At 28.9% G+C, this 22,525-nt stretch overlaps 2 long non-coding RNA genes across 2 annotated transcripts; both read left to right on the top strand.

The window, feature by feature from the left end:
- The first annotated feature begins 7,005 nt into the window (after window positions 1-7,005).
- Window positions 7,006-10,682, top strand: LOC130665424 (uncharacterized). Its single transcript, XR_008989546.1, has 3 exons — window positions 7,006-7,166; window positions 10,211-10,360; window positions 10,448-10,682. It is a non-coding gene; the product is annotated as an uncharacterized LOC130665424 (long non-coding RNA).
- Window positions 10,683-13,182: 2,500 nt separating this feature from the next.
- On the top strand, window positions 13,183-15,191 carry LOC130664931 (uncharacterized). Its single transcript, XR_008989484.1, has 3 exons — window positions 13,183-13,342; window positions 14,071-14,185; window positions 14,254-15,191. It is a non-coding gene; the product is annotated as an uncharacterized LOC130664931 (long non-coding RNA).
- The last annotated feature ends 7,334 nt before the right edge of the window (window positions 15,192-22,525 follow it).

Raw genomic sequence — 22,525 nt, forward strand, 5'->3', positions numbered from 1 at the left:
ACACACACACACACACGGACATCCATCCGGAAATAGTCGGAATAGTTTCCTAGGACCTCAAAACTTCGAGATCTGATGAAAACTCGATTTTTCGAAAATCAGACTGAAAGCAATAACTTTCCGTTATTTGAAAATTTTCAATTTTCATGGCGGGAAATTAAAAAATGTACTATTATCTTTAAAGATCAGTACCTACTTAAAAGTAATGGATCATTAATAATCATATCATAGATTTTGATTGTTAAATGAAAAAAAAAAACACTATTTCAATATATTTTATTTATGTTTAATATTTAATCTCTGTTTAATAATGTAATTTAATAATGTACCAACAAATACAATAATTTAATAATAACTCATAATTAATATTATTAAAATAAATTTTATAAATATTTACATTTTTCTTATGTATCACTATCGCTTTCTATATTATCAAAAAAATAATTCATAATAATTAAATTATTGTCAACAAGTTAAAAGTACATCAAAATATCCGGCTAAAAAAAAAGATAAAAATTATGACAATAATTACAAAATTGTGCAATTTTTTTATCTCTTATCTAATTTGTTTTTTTCCGCATCGCTTTAGAAAAAAAAAAAAAAAAAAAAACAATAAATAACAATAACGATTTTTCGTAAATTTTTTGATGAAATATAAAAAAAAAATGTTACTATGGATAATTATTATTTATATTAATTATTCTTACGCAATGTTTATAAACAACAATATTTTTAACATCATAATTACGGAAAGTTAACAAACTAATTTTGGTTTATATAAACGATTGATTATGAAAATTTTCAATCGTCTCTTAGTAAAATCAATTAATTTGATTAATTATTTTTAATGTAAAAAATTTTTTCTTGTTCGTAAAATCAGAATTTTCTTTTTTTTTTTTTGTTAAATTAAATTTTGATGATCATTAATTTCGTAGTGGATCTAAATTTTCCAATGAAAAATCATCAGTACCCATTGATAATCCTCGACTAAATCCATTCTTGAAAATAAAAAAATTAAATTGTTAATGTACAATAAAATACACGAAAGAATACCCGTGTAATGGTGTATTACCGTAAGAAGGACGGTGTGGCTCAATAAGTTATAGATCAAATTGAACGGAATATAGTATAGGGCCGGATAGCTCAACTGGTAGAGCACTCGGCGCGTTACCGAATTGGTCTGGGTTCGATTCCCAGTTCGGGCTATCTATATTTTTCTCAATTTATCTATAAATTGTCTTATTGAGAGGTTTGCATGTTTAGGTTTCCACTATATTTAAATGGTGTATTACCGTAAGAAGGACGGTGTGGCTTAATAAGTTATAGATCAAATTGAACGGAATATAGTATAGGGCCGGATAGCTCAACTGGTAGAGCACTCGGCGCGTTACCGAATTGGTCTGGGTTCGATTCCCAGTTCAGGCTATCTATATTTTTCTCAATTTATCTATAAATTGTCTTATTGAGAGGTTTGCATGTTTAGGTTTCCACTATATTTAAATTACGAAAATTAAAATTTTCGTAATTCTGATTGAAAACCAAAAATTTATCTACACTCAGAAAATTAAGTAATTTTGTTTATTATATGCTAAGTTTTTAATTCCAATCATCTAGAACGATTGGAACGTTTTACAATCTAAAAATAGTTAGTGTTATAATTTTTTTTTAATAGAATTAATAATTATTGGATGATAACTTCTGCAATAAATTTCGTAACAGTTACTATCAGGATGGTAACAATTATAATTTCTGATGGTAGCTGTTACCATCTGGATTATAAATATAACTATTTAGAATAATAATAATAATAATTGACTCTAGTTAACATACAGAATTGTACCAATTATTATAAATATGGTAATTATTACAATCTTAATGATCTAGATAATATTCACTACTATCGGATTGATGGTAAAAATTTTCCCATGACTAGATAGTAGTTTCTATTATTTAATTTTCTGAGTGTAGTATAATACTTTATATAGTTGAATTTCGAGTCAAAGAAGAAAGTTTTTCAAACATACCTTACACAACAAATTTTTACTAAATTTTATCCTCGTTTCGAAAAAGTTTAAAACCCTCTCATTTGGAACTTTTTATGAACGTTTTTTGATTCTTATGGAGCTATTGGTAGTTATTTGGAAAAGAAAACAGTCAAAAAAATCTGAGCGTCGGTTGACCCTGCGGGCCAGCCCCAAAACTTCCCGCTGTTTTCGAGCTCTTTGAGCTCGAAAACATTGTTGTGAGTACATTTTCGAGCTCGTCGAGCTCGTAAATACTATTCTATCCCATTCTTTTCGAAAAAAACCGTTTTAAGCATTTCTTTCTCCCACGATATCTCACGAACGAATCGACTGATTTCGATGTTTGAGGCGGCAATCGACGTGTTTTATTGGGTTCTAGAGCTGATTAGATTTTGAAGTCGATTGTTCGAGTCGTTTCTAAGAAATCGATAAAAAACTAAAAAAAAAAAAAAATTTTTTTTCCGTAATTCGCCAATATTTTCGAATCTACTTGATCAAATGATCTGAAATTTTCTGGAAAGTTGAGGGCCAACAAGCTCTTTCGATTGCCACCTTAACCATCCAAATCGGTCCATTAGTTAAAAAGTTATAAGCCGGTCACACACATACACACACACACACACACACACACACACACACACACATACATGCAGACCCTCGGACATCATTCTGAAAATAGTCAGAATAGCTTCCTAGAACCTCAAAACGTCGACATCTGATGAAATTTCGATTTTCGCAAATCGGGGTGAAAACAATAACTTCCCAATTTTTCGAAAATCGTCGATTTTCTTAGCGGGAAGTTCAAAAAATTAGAAGAATTGATAAATTACAGTACGGTTAAATCGCGATCCATTTGTAACGATCGTTACAATTTATATTTTTGAATTAATGGCGAAACCTTTGAATTTTTCCTTGAGTAATGAAGAATTAATTTTAATTGATAGTTGACAAAATAAAAGTTTAAACACATTAAATTCAAAATTATCACATGATGTAATATATATGGGTCATTCCACCAAATAAAATTATTTTTACGGGGCGACCCTCGTCTTTTTGGTTCAAACTTTGTGGAGTCGTTCTATATATTAAAAAAAAAATTTTCTGAAAATTTGAGCCTTTTATATGCAGCTGTTTCAAAGTTATGATTTTTTGGATTTTTAAAAAATTTTTGTTTTCAACTTTTTCATTCATTTTTTTGAAGGAAAAAATTTTTTTCAAAAAATGAGCACATAAAAGTTTTTTGTAGGAAAAATTATCAGCTTTTCAATAAGAATATCCATTTTTTATTTTATATTACAGAAGACCTTTTAAAATTCGATTAAAGACGAAAAAACGATTTTTATGACTGTGCGGCGCTTGATACATCTATCTTGATATTTTTTCTGAAAGCTGAGACTTTTTCCCACAAAATACGTGATTTTCACGATGTGCATATTTTTTGTTTAAACAAAATTAAATAAAATATAAACTCTCTATGATTAAAAAACGTTAATTCTTATTTGTTTTGAGGATGTTGATATATTTTTAACACATATATATCTTAAGCTATCAAGAATAGGTGAGATAGTGCACTGCTTGTGTTTCTTTTACCGTTTTTGACTTCAAGTATCGTACGTCTAAAACATTTATTTTCTATAAAATGTCATCATTCCCTGATTAAACGAAACGATTCGAAACGATTTGTAATGTTAAATGCTCATAAAAAGGGTGATTCAAAAGTATTCAAAAGCATTAAAAAGTATTTAAAATTTTTTTTCCAATCGTTTTAAGTCGTTTCTTTTAATAAGGGTTGGTTACAACAGTGAAATCAACGCTGGTAGAATTTTGAATATCCGGATGTATAAATTTTGTGGTGTGAGGATATGTTTTCAGGTATGTATCTGCAGTAAAGCTCTAAAAACAAAAATTATAAAACTATTTTTCATGATACCAGCATCAATGGTTCAAGTCTAGGAATCAGTAATTTGAACTTTGATTCTTGAGTTTTGTTCAATAGTGATTTCAAACTATTGATGTCATCTACGTTAATGACTGTTACGACTTTTTAATCAAGTTTTATAAAAATTTGTGTACATAATAAATAGTATTTATGGTTTCTGTTTAGTTATAAATTGCAAATCATAAGTTAGGCGTATACGGAAAAAAATGTGTAGTTAAATTTACTACAAATGGAGTTCCATTTACTACACTGACTAGTAATATATAGGATAACTACACGTTTAGTAACAGTTACTAGTACACTGTGGTACACAACCTGTAGTACCATTTACTACAGTAAGTAGTAATAAGAACTAGCATTAAATAACCACTGTGGTTCATTTTACTCCACAACATAGTAGAATATATTTTATTCGTAATGTATTAATTAAATATCTGTTAGATAACGATCATTAGTTTTTATGATATTGAAAACGTTATAAAAATATAAAAATTAATCTTAGATTCTTCAGACTTACAGTACATCAAATTAAAATGATATAAAAATGAATTTATTAATGAATAACTTAAAATAATAAGGACTTAAATTTCAAAAGCCTACTTTTTATCAATACCTGATAATGATAATTTTAAAAATATATTTATAATTAATAAATTCTCGTATAAGCATAAACTTAGAATAATTAAGTATTAATTTTTATTAATAGAAAATATAAAAAACATCGATTTAAAAGTTATAATTCTAATAAATAACAAATACTCAATAGGCAATGATTAGAAAAATTGCATTAAAATCACGATTCACTGATAAGAGCATAGAAATAAAATTTAATAGAAGTTGTGGGTGAGGTAAGCAAAAGGAAGAATGACAGGTAATACAAAACAAATTTTTTTGTATTATATTTGTTATATATATATTTTTTTTTAATTATGTAAATTATAATTGCACGCCTCGATTTTTAAGTATGTATATAAATATTTTTAATTATATATATTATTATTTATAATGTTTTATAATATTATTTATAATAATAAATACAATGACACAAGTTGAGAATACCCACAGAATGGAGTAAAAAAGTTATAGGTGGCGCTGTTATTTTCTTCTTTCAATCATTTTACCACATATTGGAGTAGATTGTACAAGTAATCTGGTATTGTATACTCCAAAAATAGTAACAGATACCAATTCATATAAAATTGTGTGGTTCCCAAAACCACAAAATAAGTATTTTATACTACATTAAGTAGTTGTGGAAACTACAAAGTTTTACCACATTACAGTAGTAAACAGAACTCCTATAGTAGTAAAATATCACGCACACTGTGGCTTATGGTACTACAGTTGTTATTGCGGCGACCACAAAGTGTAGTAAAATTTTTACTAGTTTGGTGTGGTAAATTCTACTCCAGCATTTTTTCCCGTGTACACTAATAGTTGATCACACCATTGGTCTTAATATAACTTGATTCTAACTGGCTGCTGTCACTGACGATAATTTTCAATGCAGGTAATCATGAAAAAAATAGTGTGTGACACTAGATGAAACACGACTTCAGATTGCAGTTACTATCAGCTTTTGCCTATACTTTACTTTCGTCTGACATCGTTTTGTTTCATCTCTTGCCACACAATGAACTATTACAGTTTGGTAAAACTATAAAATTAATGACTTGCATTTAAATAATTATTGATTTTGTTCAAACAAAAAATATGTACATCATGAAAATTACATATTTTGTGGGAAATAATCTCAGCTTTCAGAAAAAAATATCAAATCAGATGTATCAAGCGCCGCACAGTCATAAAAATCGTTTTTTTCTCTTTAATCGAATTTTAAAAGGTATTCTGTAACATAAAATAAAAAATGGATATTCTTATTGGAAATCTGAGAATTTTTCCTACGAAACACTGTTATGTGCTCATTTTTTGAAAAAAAATTTTTCCTTCAAAAAAATGAATGAAAAAGTTGAAAACAAAGATTTTTTAAAAATCCAAAAAATCATAACTTTGAAACAGCTGCATATAAAAGGCTCAAATTTTCAGAAAATTTTTTTTTTAATATATAGAACGACTCCACAAAGTTTGAACCAAATCGACGAGGGTCGCCCCGTAAAAATAATTTTATTTGGTGGAATGACCCATATATAAATATGTAAGAGAAAGGGGCGGCGGGGGTACGCAAAACGAGGTACTTCTAAAATTTTATAAAAAAAAATTTTTTTTTTTTAAATCTATTATAACACGGAAATAAGAGCAGTTGAAAAATTACAGTTTCTACTGTAAAAACAGGCCTTCGGGGCAAAAATCTTTAAATATTAAAGTTCAAACTGTAATTTTAGAAATTTTTTGTAGCAATAAAATTAATATAATTTCAAGTGGCAAATTTTACAGTTTGAAATGTAATTTTAGTTAAATGAACCTTTAAAGTATTGTTTACTTTTTATTTTGAATTCTTGCTTTATTAGAAAATGAATAGTTGATAGGTGAAACTGTAAAAATTAAGATTTATTGGTGATGTATTTTTCGCTTTTCTGAAATAATACCTTTTATTTATCCGTAGCATAAAAATTACACTGTGAGTTATCAATTGTTGAGAATGATAAATGATGTGAGAAACATTACAACTCACACTGTAATTTTTAAATTCCGTATTTGAAGCAGAACACCACTATACAGAAAAGTGAATTTAACAATTGAAAATGTAATTTTAGCTAAATTAATTTGTGAGAGAGTATCTACATTTTATTTTTAAATCTTTCTTCATTTAATAACTAGTTGTTAGTTATAGAGACCGTGAAATTTATATTTTTAAGTTGGATGTTTTTAAGGTTTGGTACATAAAAATTACAGTTTTGGATAGCAAGTTGTAAATTTCAGTAGGTAAGTTTTACATTTTGAAATGTTTCATTTTCAACATTTAAGATGTCGCTTTTTGGTATCTCACTCACGCTAAGGCAGTGATCATAAGTCGAATAGCGTCAGGGAGACATTTTGCCCACGCTCGAGTAACAAACGGTTGGAAGCAAGTTTGAACTTGTCCTTAGTGCTGGTTTTATAGACAGTTCTTGGTGAGACGTGATTGTTTTAAATAATTAATTTCATGTTATTATTGAAATTATCTAATTAAAGTTTTCGTTCTAAAAATTGATTATTAATTAGTGGTCTTGTGGTGCTATCCATCTGCAATAGTCACCAATTTGGTAAGTACCTAAACTTATTTTGTGTATAAACGCATGTTGACATGTGACTATATTATCTCACTATCACAGAAAATTGCGGTTTTAATTCATTGTTGTTTTATTATTAATGTCTATTGAAAAAATTAAACTTTGGTTAGACGTTTGATCAATAAATAACCTTGCAATTTTATTTTATTCAATTATGTTAAAAACATTTTTTGATTCTTTTGTTTTTAATGAATGATTTTAAACATCTAGGCTTGGGCACTATGGACTTGCCTCTACAAAACGAACTAACGAATTCGACGAAACTAATAAATTCGACTGGACAATTATATACAAGTGCATTACATGCGCTTTATGGTGATAATGTTACTTACGAATGTTTTGGGAATTATCATGAAGTATGTGACTTGTTTTATATATATGGGTCATTCCACCAAATAAAATTATTTTTACGGGGCGACCCTCGTCGATTTGGTTCAAACTTTGTGGAGTCGATCTATATATTAAAAAAAAAATTCTCTGAAAATTTGAGCTTTTTATTTGCAGCTGTTTCAAAGTTATGATTTTTTGGATTTTTTAAAAATTTTTGTTTTCAACTTTTTCATTAATTTTTTTGAAGGAAAATTTTTTTTTTTTAAATGAGCACATAACAGTTTTTCGTAGGAAAAATTCTCAGCTTTCCAATAAGAATATCCATTTTTTATTTTATGTTACAGAAGACCTTTTAAAATTCGATTAAAGACAAAAAAACGATTTTTATGACTGTGCGGCGCTTGATACATCTATCTTGATATTTTTTTCTGAAAGCTGAGACTTTTTCCCAAAAAATATGTGATTTTCACGATGTGCATATTTTTTGTTTGAACAAAATTAAATAAAATATAAACTCTCTATGATTAAAAAACGTTAATTCTTATTTGTTTTGAAGATGTTGATACATTTTTAACACATATATATCTTAAGTTATCAAGAAGAGGTGAGATAGTGCACTGCTTGTGTTTCTTTCACCGTTTTTGACTCCAAGTATCGTACGTCTAAAACATTTATTTTCTATAAAAAGTCATCATTCCCTGATTAAACAAAACGATTCGAAACGATTTGTAATGTTAAATGCCCATAAAAAGGGTGATTCAAAAGTATTCAAAAGCATTAAAAAGTATTTAAAATTTTTTTTCCAATCGTTTTGAGTCGTTTCTTTTAATAAGGGTTGATTATAACAGTGAAATCAACGCTGGTAGAATTTTGAATATCCGGATGTATAAATTTTGTGGTGTGAGGATATGTTTTCAGGTATGTATCTGCAGTAAAGCTCTAAAAACAAAAATTATAAAACTATTTTTCATGATACCAGCATCAATGGTTCAAGTCTAGGAATCAGTAATTTGAACTTTGATTCTTGAGTTTTGTTCAATAGTGATTTCAAACTATTGATGTCATCTGCGTTAATGACAGTTCTGACTTTGTAATCAAGTTTTATAAAAATTTGTGTACATAATAAATAGTATTTATGGTTTCTGTTTAGTTATAAATTGCAAATCATAAGTTAGGCGTACACTAATGGTTGATCACACCATTGGTCTTAATATAACTTGATTCTAACTAGCTGCTGACACTGATAATAATTTTCAATGCAGGTAATCATGAAAAAAATAGTGTGTAACACTAAATGAAACACGACTTCAGATTGCAATTACTGTCAGCTTTTGCCTACGGCTCGGGCAGCCTACTTTACTTTCGTCTGACATCGTTTTGTTTCATCTCTTGCCACACAATGAACTATTACAGTTTGTTAAAACTATAAAATTAATGACTTGCATTTAAATAATTATTGATTTTGTTCAAACAAAAAATATGCACATCGTGAAAATTACATATTTTGTGGGAAAAAATCTCAACTTTCAGAAAAAAATATCAAATTAGATGTATCAAGCGCCGCACAGTCATAAAAATCGTTTTTTTGTCTTTAATCGAATTTTAAAAGGTCTTCTGTAACATAAAATAAAAAATGGATATTCTTATTGGAAAGCTGAGAATTTTGTCTACGAAAAACTGTTATGTGCTCATTTAAAAAAAAAAAAATTTTCCTTCAAAAAAATTAATGAAAAAGTTGAAAACAAAAATTTTTAAAAAATCCAAAAAATCATAACTTTGAAACAGCTGCAAATAAAAGGCTCAAATTTTCAGAGAATTTTTTTTTTAATACATAGAACGACTCCACAAAGTTTGAACCAAATCGACGAGGGTCGCCCCGTAAAAATAATTTTATTTGGTGGAATGACCCATATATATATTTTTTTTTTTTGCATGCCATTGATTTAATAATTAATATTGTTATTAAGTATCACTTGATGTAAATAATTAATTGATATAACTTTTTTGATAACTTTTTCTGGTTATGAAATTATATGACACTAGAAGTGGCAGTCATTCTACAATACATGGATTTTAAAAATTGCCATTATGGTCTTTAAAAGTGTCTCAATACGAAATTTTTTTAACTTCCTTAACATAATATATAAATTCTATTCTCTAAATTTAAAAGTTCGTCTTAAGTCTCCCGTGTAAAAAAAAATGTTGAAAAAAGGTTAAAAAAGTGTTGGCTATTCTAAACTTCAAAACTTGACACAATGACGACCTTTTTTCAAACGATTTTCAAACTTCTAAAAATGCACAGAAAAAAAAAATTGATTATACTACAAATTAACATTTTTCGGTACCCAATTCGTTCAGAAAAAACGGATTTCGAACTATTTTTGACCATTTTTCGTTTTATCTTATCTTAATAATATTAGGACATTTATGATTTTTCCCCGGAATTTTCAAAAGTTTAAAAAACGTTCAAAAAAAGTTCGTCGTTGTGTCGCGTTTTGAAGTTTAGACTAGTAAACACTTTTTTAACCTTTTTTTAACAATTTTTTTTACACGGGCTGCTTTTTCCAGTATCATAAAATTATTTATCATTTCAAGTTTTTTAAAAATCAATTTAAATTTAATTTAACCACTCGATCTGTTTATGTAAAAATAAAAAAACATGAAAAATAATTAATATATTTTTGTAGGCTAGAAATTCGAGTTTTATAAACATTCCCAATGGTTGTGATGAATTAACTGGTTCAAGTTTATCAGTAACTAGATTTTCCTGGGATAAATCCATTCCTAGTACATCTACCTCGCTTTCATTTACCGAAGAAAATGCATCAGCTTTAAGAGTATGAATTTTAAAGCAAACATTTGTTTGTATTAATTAAATTAGTTAATATAAATGTTGTTTATTATAAATCGAACCTTTTATATAGGTTCAAAATTTGGTAACAAACTCCAACAATTCGATCAAGGATAATTCATTAAGGAGTTCAACTGAATCATTGCCAAGTCCCGTATTACAATCACAAAACATCGAAAGTCCTCAAAGTTTTAGTGATATTGTTATTGATGAAACGAATAATATTGCATCCAATCAAATTTCTCGATTGGATTCATCTATTTTTCAAACTTTAATTTTATGAATTTTATTTTATGAAATCTTTAAATTCTTATTTTTGTTAGAATTTTTATCATTTTATATATTGAATTATTATAAAATGTAAGGCTTTTTTCACGTGCTTAAACTGTAAAAAAACACCACTATGATACTGATATAAGAATTTTTATAGTAAAGATTCAAGAAAAAGAAATAAATTTTACTTAATGAAACTGTAAAATTTTCAATCTAAAACTTTAGTTATTATTATTCTGAGTACTGAATTTCGAACAAAAAATTATCCCTTTTGTCCAATGAAACTGTGAAGGTTGTAAGTCATATTTCATATATTATCATTTTCAGAGTATAGATTCTAGCAAAATAAATACTTTTTACTACATGAAACTGTAATAATAATTTTTTTTTTGACTCAGCAAATATAATTTGAAGAATTTATAGAAAAAATTACAGTGTGAGATTGTAATTGTTAGAATAACATTTAAAATTATAAAATCTATTTGCTATTGAGAGCTAGATAATCTCGAGTTTGAAACTGTAATATTTGTTATGCCTGGATAAAAAAGTAATTTTTACAGTTTCAGATTCGCAGCGCTTTACTACAGTACGAAACTGTAATAAATACTCTACATGAGTTCAATTTTTCAACTGCTCTTTTTTCCGTGAACCATCCCAAAATTACTTTTGTAGATATAATTGAGCATTATTTTGAATTTTTTTTCGTTAAACTTTTTCAAGAATCGAGTGCCGGTCGAAAAATGTTAAAGACTTTGTATTATGATAAAAACTATTAAAAACTTTTTTATCTTCCTTTGCATCCAATAATTGTGTAAAATATAATTTTTCTTAATGTTAATAACTTACAAAAAATTTTAATAAAATCAAACTTATTCAATATTCAGAATTTTTTTTTTTCTACATTTTTCCGGGGCTACCCTGTATATATTTAGGTAATCAATTATATTTTTTATAATATGATTTTCATATTTGTTTATCACCATATTTTGCCTGCAAAAATGAAAATTTTTTTTTTTTTATGGCCATTGAAAATTTTGTCTATTTACTTTGAATTTCTAACAATTTTTATAATAATTTGTAATAAACTTTATAAAATTGTGTGAAATTTTATCAAAATTTACAAAATGCTACCCCACACTAGATGCAATAGTGACATCAAATTCTTTAAAGTTTTATGAAATATTATAAAATTTTACATAATTTTATAAAATTTCATACAATTATATAAAATTTTATCTAAATATTACTCCCATTTTGAGATCTTGCTTTATAAAATTGTATAAATTTGTATAAGATTTTATAACATTGCATATAATTTTATGAAATCGTATACAACTTTATAAAATTTTATAAAATTTCATCGAAATATTACTTCTCTTCTAAGGACTTACTTCATAAAATTATATAAAATTGTATAAGATAGTATAAAATTTTATATAATTTTATGAAATCGTATAAAACTTTATAAAGTTTTATAAAATTTCATCTAAATATTTCCTCCCTTCTAAGGAATTACTTTATAAAATTGTATAAAATTGTATAAATTTTTATATAATTTTATGTAATCGTATAAAATTTTATAAAATTTCATACAATTATATCAAATTTCATTTAATTATTACTTTCCTCACTGAGATCTTACTTTATAAAATTGTATAAGATTGTATAAAAATTTATATAATTTTATGAAATTGTATAAAAGTTTATACAATTTTATGAAATCTTATAAAATTTCATACAATTATTCATCGATCAAACGAGCCCGCCGAAGGCGGGCGAAGTTCGATCGGGATTATACGGAACGTCTCGTTCGAAGATGATTGGCTACTTGTAGTACTGTTTAAGTACGAAGATAACTACACACTTTTAGAGATTCAAAAGAAAGCTATTTGGCGTGCCTTCCGCCATATTTACGCATGCGCCCTGGCTACTTCATATTTTAGAGCTTAATGTATATTTATTTTTTGTTATTTCTGTTGTTAGAAGATGATTACTGAGGGTTTTTTCAGTAGGGACAGAAGAAGGGAGGGTCGTTATCATCTTCGAACGAGACGTTTCGTCGTTCCTTCGGCGGGCTCGTTTGATCGATGAATTATACTCACATCTCGTTCTCGATGATTGACTACTTGTAGAGGTTTAGAGACAGAAATAACACTTCTCCTTTTCCGTTTGAATATTTATTCTTGCAAAAAATACAACTTATTAGTTTACTTTTTATTTAAGATTGAGCAAGCAAAGGTATCGTTAGAGTCTGTGACTTGACGATTGTAGAAACGTCGGAAATATCGCAACAGGAAGGGGGAGAGGGTTAAATGAGCTAGAGGGAATCCAGAAAAAGTTCCAAAAATGCCGAAAGTTATTCGACTTAATCTTTAAAAAAATTTTCTAAAAAACTTTTATGATGATAATATTTTACTTTATATTACGCAAGGTCTCGACTTTAAGGAAAACTGTGTTAATAATTATACTCGTTTCTATCATGATAAATTGTTTTCCTTAAAGCAATTTAGTATCGATAGCGAAATATTTATGATAATTCATTTTCTATTCTAACATATCGCGCGTTCTAACATATTTGTTTGTAACCTTCGATTTGCCACGAAATCGTTATAAAAACGACGATTTTTAATGCGATCGTCCACAACAACGTTTTTCGCGTTCAACCATCACTTGGTTACGGGTCTGAGCTGTCTTGGTAAGAATATTATTGTTATTATTTATTTATTTTATTGAAAATTTACTCAATGACAATTATTAACATGCAGAAATAATTAAATATCTCGAAAACTATTGATCGAAACTGGATTAAACATTGATTCGAATTGTTTCTTGAACATTGACCATCACTTTGTGCTTTAATATGAATTTTTATTTCAATGTTTCTAATAGAAGTTTTGAATTTCCAAAGTTCGCACTTTTAGATTTAAAAATTAAATTTTCCCAAAAATCGGCATCTATCGATATGGTGTATATTTTATATATTTTACAGGTGTATATAGATTAATAATTTGGAAACTATTGTTCGCAACCGAATCAAACATAAATAAAAAAATTTCCTTAAAACCTCGACTTTAATTCGCGCCCATTCTTTAATCTTAATAAGTTTCTTACTTATAAATGTTCAAAAATAATTTTCAAGTTTTTTTCTTCACAGAAAAAAAGGATTTCTTGGCACAAGAAAAATTTTGCATTGTAAAATGTAAACAAGAATTTTCTTAGGCATAGAAAAAATTTCTCGGCATAAGTAATTTTTTTTGGCCACAAAAAATTTCCGTTTTTAGTTCAAAATGTAAAAAATTTCTTAGGGCTACTAACAAGTTTCTTAGGGCGAGTGAAAATTGTTTGCGTCAAGAAATCTTTCTTTTTTGTGTATACACAGAATTTATATATAAAATTTTTCATTTCAATAACTTTTAATTCCAGTTTGCCATTAATTATATTTTTGAAAATGGACTTCAAGTTGATTTCGTTTATTATGTTATTCGCACTACTTTCGATAGTAAGTAGCGTCCAAGGATGTGGAAGAGACGGTGTACACGTAAGTTAAAATATTTATATATTTAGCTACGTTTAGTTTTGTTTTTCTATATTCGTTTATTGTTGCAGTGTCGCAGCCAGGGAGATTGTTGTAGTGGCTTTTTTTGCTTTCAAGCCGCTAATGGAACATTTTGTAAACGAGAAAGCGGATAAATTATTGAATTTTGATCAGAAAAAAAACAAAGCAAATATTTGAAGTGTTTAAAACGTGTTTTTAAAACTGTGTGTATCCTTCGAGTTTCTTGAAAATTTTCTATTTGACATTTCTATCCATCCTGCAACTTTTAAGCCTGGTCGGGTAGTAGTAGGCCTTCCATAATTACCATTTTTTTTCGATTTATGAAAATTGAAAAAATTTTTTTTCGCTATAAATTATTATCAGTACCGCTTTTTGACACTGTATACTTTTTTTTTGCTCATTATAGATTGATTTTGATATAGACCTACTATCAGACTGAACCTAAAAGTTGCAGGATGGATAGAAGTTTAAGATAGAAAATCTTCAAGAAAATCGAAGCATACAAACAGTTTTAAAAACACGATTGAATACTTAAAATTCCAAAATCTCGATTGAAAACATTTCAAATATTTGTTTTGTATTTTTGTTTTTCTGTAAGTGCCATCTAAAAACGAAAATTAAAAAAAAAAAAAAACATTAAATTTCGACCATTATTACGAAAGTTATTAATCAAAAAATCTCAAAATTTACCAGGAAGCCTCATTAATTGAACACCACTAAATGCACTATACAAATGCTAAAACAGGATACAGATTTACATAAGACTTTTTTAAGAGCTCTAATTAGGCGTATCTACAGCGTCTTTTAACAGACATATATAATTCATTGTAATCGATTCATTAGTTTAAAAAATGTCATATAAGAAAAATTACCGCTCTTACATTTTTCTCTGATGTTTCATATTTTAACGGTCTAATCTGATTTGAAACTCATATATTTTTTCATCAAAGCACCTCAAAAGTATAAATAAATTAAACTTCCTAGTTCACATGTTCCAATTCTTATTTTGAACTACCCAGTAAGAAAATTGAAAATTATCAAAAACAAAAAATGGAAGTGATTGGTTTCAGTCCGATTATCGAAAACCGAGTTTTGACCAGATCTCGACGTTTTAGGGTTCTAGGAAGCCATCCTGACTATTTTCAAGAGGATGTCCGAGTGTATGTATGTGTGTATGAACGTATGTATGTATGTAAATATTCTGTTACTTTTGAACGGATGAACCGATTTTGATCTCCAAGATGGCATTTGACGCGGTTCATTAAATTAAATTAGTTCCTACAAGCTGTAAAACATTGAGCTTGATCAGTACGGTGCGTTCAGAAATATTCAAAAAATAAAATTTTTTTAAAAATGCTTTTTGTGGATACCCGATAAAAAATGTTTAGATCCAAGCATATATGATTGGATCCAAACAGTCAGATATGCTTGGATCCAAATTTTGGCACGATCCAAGCGGATCCAAACAGATCTGACAATGTCCAAAGAGATCTCACTATATCTAAGTATGTCCAAACAGATCTTAAAATATCAAAAGAGATCCAAACAGATCTCAAAATGTCCAAAGAGATCCAAATAGATCTTACTATATCCACGAATATATAAGTGTATCCAAGCAGATCTGCATAAATGTCAATCTTTAAAGGAATCTACATAGATTCAAGCACATATTGAGACAAATCGCTTTTCCTTTTTGCGATTTTTACCAGCAGCCACCAGAATTCGCGGGTTGAACCCTGGCTTAGGCTGGCCTCTACGAAATTTTTATTATGCTGGAACAGAGCAATGGGCTCGGATTCTTGCAAAGCAAAATCCCGCACTTATTCAAACCCGGCAACGTATGATGAAGCCTATTAACCCACCTCACGGCTTATAAAATTATAGATAATTCTTATCAATAGTCGAATTACTATTTATAACTTAATGAATATTTATTTTATTAAACTATTCAATAATCTTACCAGTATTTAAGGATATATCCCGACTAGAATTCCTTCCTGATTTGCCTGAAGTACCATAAGGACTTTATCAGGTTAATATAAGGTTTGCCTTATTAGGGCAAACCTGACAAGTTCCTTGTCACGACCTCATCGGGATATCCTTATTCAAAAAAAAGTTATTTGCCATCAGGTCAACCTGACAAGTTCCTGATCAGGACCTTGCCAGGATATCTCTATTTAAAAAGAAGTTATTTGCCATCGGGTCAATCTGACGAGTTCCTGATCAGGACCTTATCTGGATATCCTTATTCGAAAAAAAGTTATCCCATCCCTTTAAATATTTCATTTACAGGCTAAAAATTTAAAAAAGTACAAAAGAATATTATATAAAAATCACGTCAATCATTGTAGCACAGATTTTTTACTTCTTTATCAGTTATTCTTTGACATCATAATGAATATTATATTTACACTTTCAAGATCACATGTGTATGTCAGCCCAGTGGATAGCATCGAGGACTTAGAATCGAAAGGACGCAGGTTCGAGCCCAGCAGTTATCGGGATTTTTTCATCAATAAAAAATATGTTTACTTCCTCTAATTAATGCTCTCAATACAATAGATAACATTCTCGATCGAATTAAAATTCTCTTATTTTTTTTTGCAATTTAATATTTTTTTAAAAATAATTACTAATAAGGTAATCCTGATAAGGATTTGATGAGGATATCCTGGTAAGGACCTGACAAGGCAATCCCGATAAGGACCTCATGGGTCTTAAGCGTTACATCTATATCAGGATCCTCGTCAGGATACCCTGATCGGGACCTTATTTGAAATAAGGTTAACCCGATAAGGACCTCGTCAGGCCCTTATCAAAAATTCTAGTCGGGTAAATAGGATGAAAAACGAGGTATAATGTAAAGGATTTAATTAGAAAATTATGCAAGTTTATTGCCAATTGTAACAAAGTTCAAGTACTTACAATAACGTTTCCGCAGAATACAATAAAACTGGTTCTGGTTTGACTGTTGGATATCCACGTGAAACAACGCCGTTTATACACTAAGTTTATTACTTAATTTCAATATTATTATTATTATCGCGAGTATATCGCCGGTAACGTACAGTATTTTCAATAGATTTAACTTTATTTATAATAATCAGTAAGCTTGGACAGTAAATTGCTAGTAATACTACTATAACGCAAGTTAATTTCCCGATTTACAAAGTAATTGTCCGTATTAACAACATTGCACGTGAATTGCTAGTATATGACAGTAGTATTAAATTATACGTCTTATTGCTAATTGATCCAGGATCGAAGTGATTGACCGATAATTTTGGGCGTAGGGCTAGCCTCCTGACTCTGTCCCCACTGCACCTTTACAGACATGCGTCGACGTGATAATTAGTCATGTGACCATGGCACTATGACTTGTGTAGCTTCAGACGGCAACGAGACAGGAAAAATTGGGAACCGCAAGGCTGAGGACGAAGATGACAATTCACATTGTCTCGATATATCTAAAGAAGTTTCACTACATTCTAATGAATGCATGTATAAATATTAGGGTGGCCCAAAAAAACCGACTATTTTTTTTTCCGAGTCTCTTATGAAAATTTGTTGATTCAAGATGTTTTAAGAAGCCTTTCCAAAAATCAGCTCGATAAAAAATTTCCAAGAGGTCGCTCACGAATTTTAAAAATATCAAAAATGATCGAAATTCAGATTTTTTTGTTCTAAATTTCTTCTTTCTCGTGGCAGCTATAGTTTATATTTATGAAATCATGACGACGCTGAAAATTTCAGCCCAAAATTAAAATATTTAAACGTCGCTAAAGAATTTTGAATGTTTCCGAGTACTGTCTCTTGGATGTTTTCGAGCGACCCTGGAATATTAATAATAAAGCTTCTCAATTTTTTCACTATCAATTTGTATCATAATGAATAAAAATACAACCCGAGAAATATAAGGGGCATTCCATACCAAATCGGCCACTTTTTGAGGTCACCCCCTCCGATATTTTTGAAAAATTTATATGTTTTGGAGGCTGATAAAAAACGCTCTCATGAATTTTTTCAAATTTTTTCGACTACTCGTTTCCGAGATACCGATTTTTTTCAAAATACGAGGTTTTTTCTTGAAACGGTTATAACTTCGCGAAAAGTACACTAATCGGATCGTTTTTTTTTTTTTCAAAATCTTCGTTTTTGAATGTTCTTTCAAGAAAAAAACACGTTTTTATTCTTAATCAATTCCTTCATTGTTTATTTTAAGTTTGAAGCAAAAAAAATGTTTTTTGGAAATTTATGCCCCCTCCGATTTTTTTGAAAAAATTCTCAAAAATACTTGGATGAATTTAGAAAATTTTGAGACCAATCCGATCGTGGACAAACAATTCGTTCTATTTTTTTTCTTAATTCGAAAAAAGTTTTTTTCCCTAAATATTGTTTTTCGACTTAATTTGACCAATGAACATTCTCAGATCGGTCTATTTAAATGCTATGATTTTTTTTAAATACTGTGCCGTTCGGAGTATACTATTTTTGGAAGTTTTTCTACACAGAAAAAAAGGAAATCTTGAACCAAGAAATAAAATGTCTTCGAAATTTTTTTCTTGAACCAAGCGAAATATCTTACTTTATTGAAGTAAAAAAATTATTTGGATCAAGAAATTATTTCCTTCGCGGAAGACATAACTTTCTTAGTGTGACACATAAATTTTTTAAACCAAGAAAAACTTTCTTGGTCCCAAAATTTTTTTTTTTGGTTCGAGAAGATTTTTTTGTTAATTCAACAAATTTTTTTTTGGCTGCAAATTGTTACGTTTTCAAGTCAAGAAAAAATGTCTTGAGCTGAAACGAAAAAGTTTTTGAACCATGGAATATAATGTTTTAAACCAAGAACAAACTTTCTTGGCCCAAGAAAGTTTGTTCTTAACTCGAGAAATGTTTTTCTCGTCTAAAGACTGTTACCTTATCGAGTCAAGAAACAGTGTCTTGAACCAAAAAAAGAAAGTTTTTGGACTAAGAAAAAAATTTTTTAAACCAAGAAAAAACTTCTTGGGCCAAGAAATGTTTTTTTTGTCGCAAACAAAAAAAAATTTTTCAGCCAAGAAATTAATTTTTTTAATTAAGCAAATAAATTTATCGAGCTAAAAAATTTTATTTTTGTTTTTCATTTTTTTTTTGAACAATTTTTTTTTTTTGTTTAAATATTACAAACAATGCTGTGAAGCAAATAAATTCTGCATCAGAAGCATTTATACGGGATAGGCCAGTTTCGCAATAAGTTAAACATTTAAAACAAATTGAGAAAAAACAATTATCGCTTAATCCAGGAATCGAACCCAGATCGATTCGGCGCCACGCGAGAGCTTTACCAATTAAGCCATCCCAGCCTTTGTCAGAATACGTTTACTTTTCCCACATATACTGAGCCATACTGGCTTATAGTCAGTCACATTTTTAGATCCTAAACTCAGAATTAATATTACAAATGTTAGGCCAATAATTTAGAAAAATGTTAGTTTTGACATTTTACCAAAATACTGAACGGATCGTATGAATCGTTCATAAATAAATTCCGATATAAAAATAAAAAAGTTTTAAAAACAAAAAAACAAACTTAATTACAAAAAAAATTGAGAAATTATTCAATATTATTTAATTAATTCATTATAATAATCTAATTTAGTTATTTAATTTTTAATTTATTTAAAATAAAAAGGTGAACTCAAAATCCATTTGCTACGCTAGTGTGAGAAAGAGAGAAAGTGGGGAGTATTCATTCCTTAAGATGCGAAGGAGGGAGCATCTATGAGTGAGAATCCAAGAGAAAACTTTCTTGGCTTGAGACTCTAGTAATCTTGGTTTGAGATTTTTCGTGTGATTGGTCAGAGAAAGTACACTACACTCAAACCAAGAGTTTAAATTTTTTAAACCAACTCCCTTTATTTTTAGTTCGAGTTCGTACCGTTTATTGTTTCAAAACATCATAGTTCTTTAATTAAGTGTATAACTTTCTTGAACTAAATATTTTTATTTCTTGGTATAAGTAAGTAACATACTTAGGTTAAGAAAAATGTTTATTATAATAAGAAATGCAAGTTTTTAAAATAAGTAATTCTATTATTGGAACGAGTATGAAATATGTATTGGCTTCCCGAGTAAATATGAAATTATTATTTTTACGAAAAAATTATAAATTTTTATCGACTGCCCCACCACCGCTGCACCACTACCGCACCATACCGCCGCACCACCGCCGTTTGGCGGAATATTCCGCCGCACGCTAAAAATATATTCTGCCAGCACCGCCGCACCACCGCCACACCAATGCTTAAGCATAACCCCGATTTCACAAAAAAATGGGATTTATATGCCAAAATATCATGATACTGAAGTTAGCCGACGTCCAATAATTTTTGGATTTTTTTTCAAACAATAGATTATGAAAAAAAAAATATTTGAAAAAATTGCACCTATAGTTTATTAAATTTTCTACATGTGCATATTTTTATTTTTATTTTTTTTTTAAATTAAGTCGTTAAAAAAAAAAAATTCAAAAATATCTAACTGTCTGCTAACTTCAGGATCATAAAATATCTTATAATTAATTAATTAATTTACCCGGTTTATGGTGAGAGAAATTAAATTGTCCGGTAAAAGTAAATTATATATGGCCATATATTAAAATTTTCAATATATACATAGCCATGTATGGAAATTTCACCTAAATTAAAAAAAAAGACTTACTCAATTTTAGTAGTTTTTTTTTTTTCTTTGATGATGCGGAAATCAATCAGATTTGTGATGAAATTAATTTCTAACCGAGTAGAAATTTTTAATATAGGGAAAAAACGCTATAAATATCAACCAAGCGCACACGATTTAGTAGGATTCGAACCCGGGACCTTACGCACGAAAGACCGACGCTTTAACGACTAGGCTACGCTACCGACAGTGACTACTAAGTTTACTTGTGCTATATGAGATTGAAAAGAATATACCACTTTTAAATCACTAATCAAAAATAATTTACAACAAAATAATACAGGTATGGTGCGGCGGTGGTGCAGCGGTGGTGCGGCGGTCAATAAAAATTTATAATTTTTTCGTAAAAATAATAATTTCATTTTTACTCGGGTTGTCACGGCGGTGGTGCAGCGAATAGATAAATCTTTAGTCGTCACGGCGGTGGTGCAGCGAATAGATAAATTCTTTAGTTGTCACGGCGGTGGTGCGGAATTTATAAAATATTCGGAATTGTCACGGCTGTAGTGCAGCGATGGTGCGGCGCTTAAAAAGCCGTGCAGCGGTGTTGCGGCGGTGGTGCGGCGGAATTCTGTTTTTACTCGGGTTAAGAATTTTTTTTCTTAATTCAAGATTTAAAATTCAAGAAATTATTTCACTTCGTTCAAGAAATTTCCGGTTTTCATTCCACTCGCTGAAAAATTTCTTGGTTGAAGAAAAATTTTCTTGAGTCAAGATTTTTTTTTTCTGTGTACTCATTCAATAAATAAATTTTAAAAATCAACTAAGAACTACTTATGAGTTATCTTTATGACCTAGGAGAAGTGGTACGTGGCCTTATTGGGACGATAGCCAATAAGGAACAAAAAATACCCAGGAAAAGATAGTAAATGAAATTGATCCGAATTTAAACCCCAAAGTAATAAACGAAGTTTATTTTTTTGACGCTGAAACAATTTGTGAGTTTCAAATTCAATTGAATTTGACTATTATTTTACAAGTAAACTTCCATCTTCATTTGGTATCACGAAATGAAGTTTAATAGAACAGCAATTATAATTGTATACAAAAGGAACTCAAAAACTTCATTGTGTGATACAAATTGACAAAGGAAGTTTACTTGTAAAACAATACTCAAATTCAACTGAATTTGAAATTCACAAATTGTTTAAGCGTCAAAAAAAATAAACTTCGTTTATTACTTTGGGGTTTAAATTCAGATCAATTTCATTTACTATCCTTTCCTGGGTATTTTTTGTTCCTTATTGGCTATCGTCCCAATAAGGCCACGTACCACTTCTCCTTGGTCATAAAGATAACTCATAAGTAGTTCTTAGTTGATTTTTAAAATTTATTTATTGAATGAGTAGAAAAACTTCCAAAAATAGTATACTCCGAACGGCACAGTATTTAAAAAAAAATCATAGCATTTAAATAGACCGATCTGAGAATGTTCATTGGTCAAATTAAGTCGAAAAACAATATTTAGGGAAAAAAACTTTTTTCGAATTAAGAAAAAAAATAGAACGAATTGTTTGTCCACGATCGGATTGGTCTCAAAATTTTCTAAATTCATCCAAGTATTTTTGAGAATTTTTTCAAAAAAATCGGAGGGGGCATAAA

This window comes from Microplitis mediator, chromosome 3 (genome assembly GCF_029852145.1).
Source record: "Microplitis mediator isolate UGA2020A chromosome 3, iyMicMedi2.1, whole genome shotgun sequence".
NCBI classification, from domain to species: Eukaryota; Metazoa; Arthropoda; class Insecta; order Hymenoptera; family Braconidae; genus Microplitis; species Microplitis mediator.